Here is a 10,848-nt window from a genome sequence, read left to right as displayed (position 1 = left end):
GGAATAAAAGTAATGTTTGGAGCAAAACAATTGGAAAATTAGATAATTAAATTAGTTCCTTGAGGATAGTCATCTGGTACAGTACCTTGCACATAGCGGATCCTTCATTAGTATTTTTAACTGAATTAAAACTGTTCTATGTAATGAATGAAATACTGACTTATAAACAACACATCATACATATCATGAATCATGAAGTATGTAAAGATTGTATTTTACAAAATATATTTAGTTATTTTTCACTACAGATGTTTCCAATTTATAGAATTAAAACATTCATTTCAACAAACATTGGTTAAGCACCTGCTATATACAAAGCCCTATGCCTGGTTCCAGGGATAAAAAAGACAAAAAAGTCTTTACCCTAAAGGAGCATCTATTCTCCTGGCATTCCTACAATATGCAAAATTTTCTAAAAATATACTGAAAATGTTCTGTATTTCAAACCCTATGAACCTTAATTCTTAAAGCTGAGATTTTTTTCTTAGGGGAAATTGTTGGTCTCAAGGAAGACTCAAATCACAAATGAGCATATAGTTAATTGTTTAGGGAAACATACTTAAAGGATAAATTCACAATAAAAAAATAGTGGTTATACCTACAGCAAATCACAACATATGAATGGAAAGTCCAGCAACATTGCCTTGTTAGTTCATACTAGGTTATAGGTCTTAAGAATTACATCATCAATGACAACTTAACTGAGCAGAATACAATGGCCTAGTCACTCAACTTCTGTCAAGCTATCCCATCTTCTCCATGCTTACAATGGAATAACAAGGAATTTCTTTTGTTGGCTCAAACTCTGTCACAGAGGAGGAGTAAACAAAGAAATGAAGATGATGATACTGGGTCTGGAGTCAAGAAGACCTGAGTTCAATTTGGGCCACAGACACATACTAGTGTGTGATTCTAGGCAAGTTACTTTGTTTGCCTCAGTTTCCTCACCTGTAAAATAATAGCACCTATCCCCCAGGATTGTTTTAAGGATCAAATGAGATAACAATTTTAAAGAGGAGAGACATCAAGAAATTCAGGCATTTCAAATACAAGATATAAATAAAATATTTTACAAAAATAAATGTTGTAAATTAAGAGTTTGCATATATTTGATGTATTTTTAAGCAATGTATGGTTCTATTAAATTGGCTTAAAACTAAGTTCAAATTTTGCCAATAAGGTAAACTTTCCCAGTTCCCTTCTGGGTTTGTGATAAGATGCATTATTTAAATTAATTTCTATGCTAAATTAAAATCCTACCTCTCCATAGAACTTATATGTTGGTTGCATAAAACCACCCTATAGTGGAGTTGCTTGAGCAGGGACTTGCTTGAACTCTCCCCTAAAACCCTCCAAATACCTGTAAAAAATGACTCTAAATAAATTCTAGAGCTATACAATCCACAAAATGGCAGAGTGAAACACATCTCCAGCCCAAAACAACCTGGAAGGCTAACAAGAAGGGTCTATCACACAGGGATGGGAGTGAAGCATGGTCCAGCATGGGCCATGACAGCACAGATTGGGCCAGAGCAGGCCTCACAGGACTGAATCACTGGCCCTTGTGGAGGTTTCCAGGCTTCTCAACCCACAAACACCAAAGACAGCATAGAAGGTCAGTGGGAAAACACTATAGGAGCTAGGTGAAAGAGGAGCACAGTCTGGCTGTGGTCGGGCCCCAGCCCTGGGGTGGTAGAGGTGGCAGTGGTGGTGGTGGCAGTGGAAGCAGTAGCAACAGCATCTGCTTCCAGAGTTCTAGGGTCACAGATAGTGGGGTATCAAGCAACTGATACAAAACTGATACCCACCCCCTCCCCCATCCCTACTCTCATTGGAAGCAGAGTTCTACCTTGACAAAGAGTTAGCCAGTTAAGTATAAAAAAACCTCAGACTGCAGAATCTTACTTTGGTGACAAAGAAGATCAAAACATACAACCAGAAGAAGACAACAAAGTCAGAACTCTTGTATCAAAAGCCTCCAAGAAAAATATGAATTGGTCACAGGCCATGGAAGAGCTCAAAAAAGCATTTTGAAAATCAAGTAAGAGAAGTAGAGGAAAAATTGGGAAGAGAAATGAGTGATACATGAAAATCATGAAAAATGAGTCAGCAAATTGCTAAAGGAGATTCAAAACAATACTGAAGAACATAACAACTTAAAAAATAGACTAACCCAAATGGCAAAATAGGTTCAAAAAGTCAATGAAGAGAAGTATGCCTTAAAAAGCAGAATTGGTCAAATGGAAAAGGGGATCAAAAAGCTCACTGAAGAAAATAATTCCTTAAAAATTAGAATGGAGTAAATGGAAACTAATGACTTTATGAGAAATCAAGAAATTATAAAACAGAACCAAAAGAATGAAAAAATAGAAGACAATATGAAATATCTCATTGGAAACACCACTGACCTGTAAAATAGATCCAGAAGAGAGAATTTAAAGATTATTGGACTACCTGAAAGTCATGATCAAAGAAAGAGCCTAGATATCATCTTTCAATAAATTATGAAGGAAAACTGCCCTGACATTCTAGAACCAGAGGGTAAAATAGAAATTGAAAGAATCCACCAATTGCCTCTTAAAAGAGATCCCCAAAGGAAAACTCCTAGGAATATTGTAGCCAAATTCCAGAGTTCCCAGGTCAAAGAGAAAATATTGCAAGCAGCCAGAAAGAAACGATTCAAGTATTGTGGAAATACAATCAGCATAACACAAGATCTAGCAGCTCCTACATTACAGGATCAAAGGACTTGGAATATGATAGCTAGGATTAAAACCAAGCATCACCTACCCAGCAAAACTGAGTATAATACTTCAGGGGGAAAAATGGAAATTCAATGAAATAGAGGAATTTCAAGCATTCTTGATGAAAAGATCATAGCTGAATAGAAAATCTGACTTTCAAAATATAAGAAACAACAAAACTGTGAAAAGGTAAACAGGAAAGAGAAATCATAAGGAACTTATTAAATATGAACTGTTTACATTCCTACATGGAAAGATGATATGTGTAACTCATGAGACATTTCTCAAATTTAAGGTAATTGGAGGAACTATATATGTACATATGTATGTATGTATGTAGATATAAATGTAGATAGATAGGTAGACAGAGAGATAGAGAGATAGATAGATGGCACAGCGTGAGTTGAATATGAAGGGATGATATCTAAAAAATAAAGATAAGGGGTGAGAGATGAATATATTGGGAAAAGGAGAAAGGGAGAGAGAGAATGAGGTAAATTATCTCACATAAAAGAGGCAAGGAAAAAGGTTTCACAAAGGAGGAAAAGAGGGGAGAGGGGAGAGGGAATAAGTTGAACCTTACTCTCATCCAATTTGGCTTACAGAGGTAATAACATGTACACTCAATTGGCTATCTTACCCTACATTAAAATAAGGAGGAAGGGGATGGGGGGGGGGGTGATAGAAGGGAGGGCACATTGGGGGAGGGGGTAGTCAGAAGCAAACACTTTTGAAAAGGTACAGGGTAGGGGCAGCCAGGTAGCACAGAGAGTAAGAGCACCGGCCCCAGAGTCGGGACCTGGGATCGAACCCAGAAACACCTGGCCATGTAACCTTGAACAAGTTACTTAACCCCAATTGCTCAGTGGTGGCCAGATGGTGCAGTAAGTAAGAGCACCAGCCCCAGAGTCAGGATGACCTGGGATCGAATCTGGGCTCTGATATTTAGCACCACACACAGAAATAACTGGCTATGTAACCTTGAGCAAGTTACTTAACCCCAATTGCTTTAAAAAAAAGGACAGGGTCTAAGTAGAAAATAGAATTGGGGGGGAAGAAATAGTAAGTAAGGAAATATAGTTAGTCTTTCACAACATGACTGAAGCGTTTTGCATAACTCCACATGTATAACCTATATTGAATTGCTTCCCTTCCCAATCATTTTTGCCAATCTGATTTTTGTGAATTGGCACCTGAGTTGTTTTAATTTGCATTTCTTTAATCAATAGTGATTTTAAACATTTTATCATATGACTATTGATAGCTTGGATTTCTTTATCTGAAAACTTCCTGCTCATATCATTTGACCATTTTATCAATCATCTTATTTTATAAATTTGGCTCATTTCCCCATATACTTGAGAAATGAGTCCTTTATTAGAGAAACTTGTTGTAAAATTTTCCCCAAATTTCCTGCTTTCCTTATAATTTTGTCTGCATTGGTATTGTTTGTGCAAACCTTTTTAATTTCACATGATCAAATGATGTATCTTATTTTCTGTGATCCTCTCTACTTCTTGTTTGATCACAAACTCTTCCCTTATACATAGGTCTGACAGGATTGGGAGAAAAGATGGGAGAGAATTTGGAACTCAAAAGTTTTTTATGTAAAAATTTTTACAAGCAACTGGGAAATAAGATATACAGGCAATAAGGTTTAGAAATCTATCCTGCCCTACAAGAAAGTAAGGGGCAAGGAGGTAAGGGGGGGGGGGGGTGGTAGAAGGGAGGGCAGACTGGGGGAAGGGGTAATCAGAATGTATGCCATCTTGTGGTGGGTGGGAGGGGAGCGATGGGGAGAAAATTTGGAACTCAAAATTTTGTGGAAATGAAAGTTGAAAACTAAAAATAAATAATTTCTTTAAAAAAAAAACACCCTCCTCCTGGGACTAAAGTTTGACACAGCAAGCATAGTAAATGATAACATATTGTCCAAATTAACTTGGACACATGAGTATTTTTCTTAACATTTTTCTGTAGCACTTGCCTCCAGTTTATATGTTTTTAGTTTCCCTTAAGTCTACACCAGATTGCAGTTCAGCTATGGAAAAAAAAATATTACCTTAGCATCTCAGGGATATACATTTTTTAAAATAAATTTTTATGAATATCTTTTGTTTTTCTATCACCTACATTTCCCATTTTTTTTTCCTGAAAAAGAAAAGCATGGCAAAAATAACTAACATATCAAAAAAACTCTGATGTTTTATACAGTTCTCTCTGCAAAAGAGGGAGGCATCTTCTTGCATCTCTTCTTTGGGGTTAAGTTTGGCCATCACAGTTTAGCAGTATTTATTTTATTTTTATTGGATGAAAATACATTTATCAATTACTTAATATATGTCAGGCACTGTGCTGCATGCTAGGAATAAAAAATACAAAAGAAAGGACAGTCTTTTCCCTTAAGTAACTTAACATTCTAATAGAAGCACTAGTGACTAGGGTGATTTTTTACATATATTTGGTCTACAAAGTGATGGAGATGGTAATAGTCTATCTTTTATTCATCAAATATCTGGGTCACATGTATTTTAAAATATTCATTTTTTCTTTTGAGTTCTAAATTCTGTCCCTCCCTCCAGTTCCTTCCCCACCCATTGAGAAGGTAGGCATTATAATACCTGTTATGCACATGAAGTAATGCAAAACATATTTCTACATTAGCCATGTTGCAAAAAAACAAAAATAAAAAGGCAAAATAAAGAAAGCTAAAAACAATGTGATTCAATTCACTTCAATCTCAGAGTTCTTTGATTTTTTATTTCTCTATTCCAGGTGTAGGGAACTGTGCCCTCCAGGCTACATATGGCCTACTAGATCCTCAAGTATGACCCTTTGGATTCAGTCAAAGGGCCACACTTGAGGACCCAGAGGGCCACATGTGACCTTGAGACTAAAGGTTTCCCACCTCTGCTCTAATCCATAGTGATTTCAAGCATTTTTACATATGATTATTAATTTCTTTATCTGAAAACTGCCTGTTTATATCATTTGACCATTTATCAACTGGGGACTGACTTTTTTTTGTTTACATTTTAAATAGTATCTTATTTTTCCAAATTACATGGAAATACAATTTTTAACATTCATTTTTAAAAATAAATTTGTGTTCCAAATTTTAGCCCACCCTTCCTTACCTCTTGCCTCCCTAAGATGGTAGGCAAATTGATATACATTATATATGTACAATCTTGTAATACAAATTTTACAAAGTGTGAAAGAAGAAACAGAACAAAGAGGAGGAAAACAACACACAAACAACAAAGTTGAAATAGTATGCTTCAGTCTGCTTTCAGACTCCATTAGCTCTTTCTCTGGAAGTGAACAGCATTGTCTTAGATTATTGTATTGCTGAGAAGAGCTAAGTCATTCATAGTTGGTCATCAACAAAATTTGTTACTGTGTTACTGTGTATAATGCTCTGCTGGTTCTGCTCACTTCACTTTGCATCAGTGCATGTAAGTTTTCCAGGTGTTTTTTAAATCTGTCTGCTTGTCATTTCTTATAGCATAATAGTATTCCATTATATTCATATAACACAACTTGTTCAATCATTTCCAGTTGATGGGCATTTCCTCAATTTTCAATTCTTTGTTACCACAAAACAAGCTGCTATAAATATTTTTGTACCCATAGGTCCTTTTCCCTTTTCTTTTCTTTTTGTGATCTCTTTGGGATATAGACCTAGAAGTGGTATTGCAGCATCAAAGGGCATTGTAGTTTGATAGGCCTTTGGGCATAGTTCCAGATTGCTCTCCAAAATGGTTGGATCAGTTTACAACTCCACCAACAGTACATTAGTGTCCCAATTTCCCACATCACTTACAACATTTATCATTTTCCTTTTATATCATTTTAGCCAATCTGATTTTTGTGACTCAGCACCTCAGAGTTGTTTTAAATTTTCATTTCTTTAACCAAAAGTGATTTTAAGCATTTTTTTCATATGACTATTGATAGCCTGAATTCTTTTTTTTTGGAGGGGGGAAGGCAAGGCCATTGGGGTTAAGTGACTTGCCCAAGGTCACACAGCTAGTAAGTGTGTCAAGCATCTGTGATAGTAATGGCAATTAAAGATTCCCCTGTATTGGCTTGGTTTTCAAATTGATTGTATTAAAACCCAGAGCTTGTTAATCCCACCTGTGGGATGGACTTTTTGATGTGAAAAGAAAGTCCTGACTGGGAGGAGCTGGTGACGTAGATTTGGAGAGACAAGAGAGAGGCGGAAGTTCTTTTTGGAAGCAGCACCTCGTGGAGAGGGGGAGACTAAGAGACTGCTGGTGGCCGCTTTGAATTGCCCTGGACTTTTGAGACCTGCCCCCTGAGCTGCCAAGGACTGAGGAGACATGGCTGTTTTGCTGGTACTTTGTCTGTCTGTTTTGATGTTATTTTGCCAGATTTGTCCACTGGTGAAAGACTGTCCTGTTGAAGAAGTCCTGGAACCTGGCATTTGGTTAAGAAGGCCTGAGACTGTCCTGCAGACAGAGAGTGAATACTGTCCACTGGTGAGGGACAGTACTGAGAGTGAATACTGTCCACTGGTGAGGGACAGTACTGTTGTTGCAGGGGTCTGGAGACTGTCCGGCAGACAGAATGAATACTGTCCACTGGGGAAGGACAGTGCTGTTGTTGCAGGGGTCTGGGAGCCTTTCTGTTGGTTCAGAAGCCCTGAAGAAGGATTTTCTTGTTGTATGTTTACAGAAATCCTGGGAGAGGGCTTTGCTAATGTGTTCAGGGGTTCTAGGACTGTTCTACAGATAGAGGATAAATTCATGAAGGGACTGGCAATGTATCTTATGGCCTTGCTAAGCCTTGTCTCCCCAGGAACTAAGATTGCTGAGAACTTGCCTCGTGTCAAGATGAAGAAAAGACCTCCATTTGGGTATTAAGTGCTGTGTTTAAACTTGATGTAACTCTGGGGTAGATTCAATTGTGATCTAGGGGTGGGGAACTTTTGACCTTTTTGTGTTCTATGGTTGAGCAAATGAATGTATTTTACTTATGTTTGGAAACTAATCTCCATTTGAGAAGAGGGGCTTTGTGGTGGACTTAATTAAGGTATAGCCTAGGGGTGGAGAAGTATTTGGAACTGAGACTTTGTAATTGATTGAATGATTGGAAAGTCCTGGGGTGGGGTAGGCCTTGGAGATGATTTAATCACACTTAGTAAATGCTGTATTTTGAATGATGTCATGTTTTGATCTTCTCTGTTCTGGGTTTGTTACTGAATAAAATAGAGAGCACCTATGCTGGTATTTTGAACCTGGTAAGTTGCCTTTGCTTGGTATTACATTACAGCATCTGAGGCTGCATTTGAACTCAGGTCCTCCTGACTCCAGGGCTGCACCACCTAGTTGCCCCTAGCCTGCATTTCTTTATCTGAAAACTGCCTGTTCATATCATTTCACCATTTATCCACTGGGGAATGAATCTTATTTAATAAATTTGGCTCATTTCCCTATATATTTGAGAATTGAGGCCGTTATTAGAGAAACTTGCTGTAAAATTTTCCCCAAATTTCCTGCTTTCCTTCTAATTTTGTCTGCATTGATATTGTTTGTGCAAACCCTTTTAAATTTAATGTAATCCAAATTATCCATTTTATTTTCTGTGGTCCTTTCTATTTCTTGTTTGATCACAAACTCTTCCCTTATACATAGATCTGAGAGGTAAAATATTCTATGCTCCTCTAATTTGCTTAGATCACCCTTTATGTTTAAATCATACACCCATTTTTACCTTATCTTTGTATACTGTGTTTCCTGTAAAAAATATTGTTTGTGGAAATATGTTTAATATGATTTTACATACATAACCTATTTTAGATTGTTTGCTGTCTAGGAGAGAATGGAGGTAGGGAAGGGGGGAAGAAAAATTTGGAACTCAAAATCTTGCAAAAATGAGTGTTGAAAATTATATTTACATGTAATTGGGAAAAATAGTAGTAAGTGAAAAAAATAAAAAGAAAGACAAAAAAACCCAATGTATTGTTGAATTCTGGTTTCCAATACATTCTGCTATCTGCTTCCATTCTGTGGGTGAGTTAATCTCATTTATATCTAGAATTGCTATTACTGTGTATTTTCCTCCATACTATTTTCTTCTGTTTGTCTTTTTTTCTCTCTTTTTTATCCTGTCTCTCCTCAAAAGTCTGTTTTGCTTCTGGCCACTGCCTCCCTTAATCCACCCTCCCTCTTATCATCCCTGCCTTCCCCCCCCCCCCCCCCCCTTCTCTCCCTACTCCCTCCCGGGTAAGATAGACTTCTATACTCACCTGAATGTGTACACACACACACACACACACACACACACACACTTCCTGTCTTTCTCCTAACCCCTTCCCCTCCTACTTCCCTCTGTTGGGTAAGATAGATTTCTATACCCAATTGAGTATGTTTATACTGGTATATTCTCCCCTCTTTGAACCAGTTCAGATGAGGGAAAAGTTCAAGCATTACCCCCTTCATTTTTTTTTTCCTTCATTACAAAAACTTGCTTTCATGCCTCTTTTATGAGAGATAATTTCCCCCATTCTTCCTCTCCCTTCCTCCTTCTTCCTTTTTTCTCCCACCCTTCCTTTATTTTTTTTAGGTTATCCCAACATAATAGACTCTCATCCATGTCCCCTGTCTATGAGGATTCCATCTAACTGCCCTAAAAATGAAAAAGTCTTAAATGTCTCATGTATTATCTTCCAATTTGGGAATGTAAACATTAAATCCCTTATAATTTGTCTTTCATGTTTACCTTTTTATATTTCTAAAGTCTTATGTTTGCATGCCATATTTTCTGTTCACCTCTGGTTTTTTCATCAGGAATACTTGAAAGTCTTCTCTTTTACTAAATGTCCATCCCCCTCCTTTCCTTCCCCCTGAAAAATCATGATGAGTTTTGCCAGATAGGGTTATTCTTGGTTAGAATTCTATATTCCTTCCAGAATATCATATTCCAAGCCCTCTGCTCATTTATTGTTATAGCAGCTAAATTTTATGTGATCCTGACTGTGGCTCCTCTGTGTTTGAATGGTTCCTTTTTGGCTGCTTGCAATTTTTTTCTTTTGACCCAGGAGCTCTGGAATTTGGCTATAATATTCCTGGGAATTTCCATTTTGGTATTTCTTTTAGAAGGTGATTGTTGGATTCTTAAAATTTCTACTTTGTTCTTTACTTCTAAGATGTTGGGGCAGTTTTCCTTTGTAATTTTTTGAAATATGATTTCCAGGCTCCTTTTTTAAAATCATGGCTTTCAGGTAGTTTAATAATTCTTAAATTATCTCTCCTTAATCTATATTCCAGGTCAAGTATTTTTTTCTATGAGGTATCTCCCATTTTCTTCTATTTTTAAATTCTTTTGACATTATTTTATTGTTTCTTGGTGTTTCATGGAGTTATTAGCTTTCACTTGCTTAATTCTAATTTCAAAGAATTATTTTCTTTAATGCATTTTTAACTCCTTTCCCCAATTGACTAATTCTGCTTTTTTAAGGTGTTATTTCTGTCAGTATCTTTTGTGCCTCATTTACCAAGCTGTTAATGTTCTTTGCGTAATTTTCTTGCATTGTTCTCATTTTTTCCCCATGTTTTCCTTTACCACTCTTAACTTGATTTTTAAAATCATTTTTTTGTTCTTTTGAGCTCTCTTTCTTTAGCTTCTCCAAGAATTTGATTTTGGGCTTGTGTTAAATCTGCATTTTAATTTTGGCTTTGCTTGTAGATGTTTTTATATTGTTGCCTCCTTATGAGTTTATATCTCGAAATTTCCTGTCACCAAATAGTCAGGTTTTTGTTGTGTTCCTTTTTCCAGCATATTTCTTGACTTTGAATTTTATTTTAAAGTTGGGGTCTACTCATCTGGTGGGGGAGGGGAATCACTGTCCCAAGCTTTAGGCTTTTTCATGTTGCTATTTTCATAGCTAGTTCTGGAGAGCTTAAAGTTTTCAGTGCTTTTGAGGGGGTGTGATCTAGGGAGATGTGCAATCACTTTTCTTTTGGACTGTACTTGGTAGTTACCTAGGTAGGGGCCCTATCTCCTTGCCACTGCAAATGCTAATGCTTTCTCTGACTTGATACTCTGACCTGGAACAAGGGTCCATGTTCTCTCTCTC

The 10,848-nt window shown here is 36.9% G+C and overlaps 1 long non-coding RNA gene across 1 annotated transcript; it reads left to right on the top strand.

The window, feature by feature from the left end:
- The first annotated feature begins 6,802 nt into the window (after nucleotides 1-6,802).
- LOC138146062 (uncharacterized) lies at nucleotides 6,803-8,014 on the top strand. Its single transcript, XR_011164375.1, has 2 exons — nucleotides 6,803-7,303; nucleotides 7,337-8,014. It is a non-coding gene; the product is annotated as an uncharacterized lncRNA (long non-coding RNA).
- The last annotated feature ends 2,834 nt before the right edge of the window (nucleotides 8,015-10,848 follow it).

Source organism: Petaurus breviceps, unplaced genomic scaffold (genome assembly GCF_028583685.1).
Source record: "Petaurus breviceps papuanus isolate PSGF00001 unplaced genomic scaffold, PetGlider_PUasm1.0 90752, whole genome shotgun sequence".
Classification (NCBI taxonomy): Eukaryota; Metazoa; Chordata; class Mammalia; order Diprotodontia; family Petauridae; genus Petaurus; species Petaurus breviceps.
Note: the sequence above shows the minus strand (reverse complement) of the source record. Positions and strands in the feature narration are given on the sequence as shown.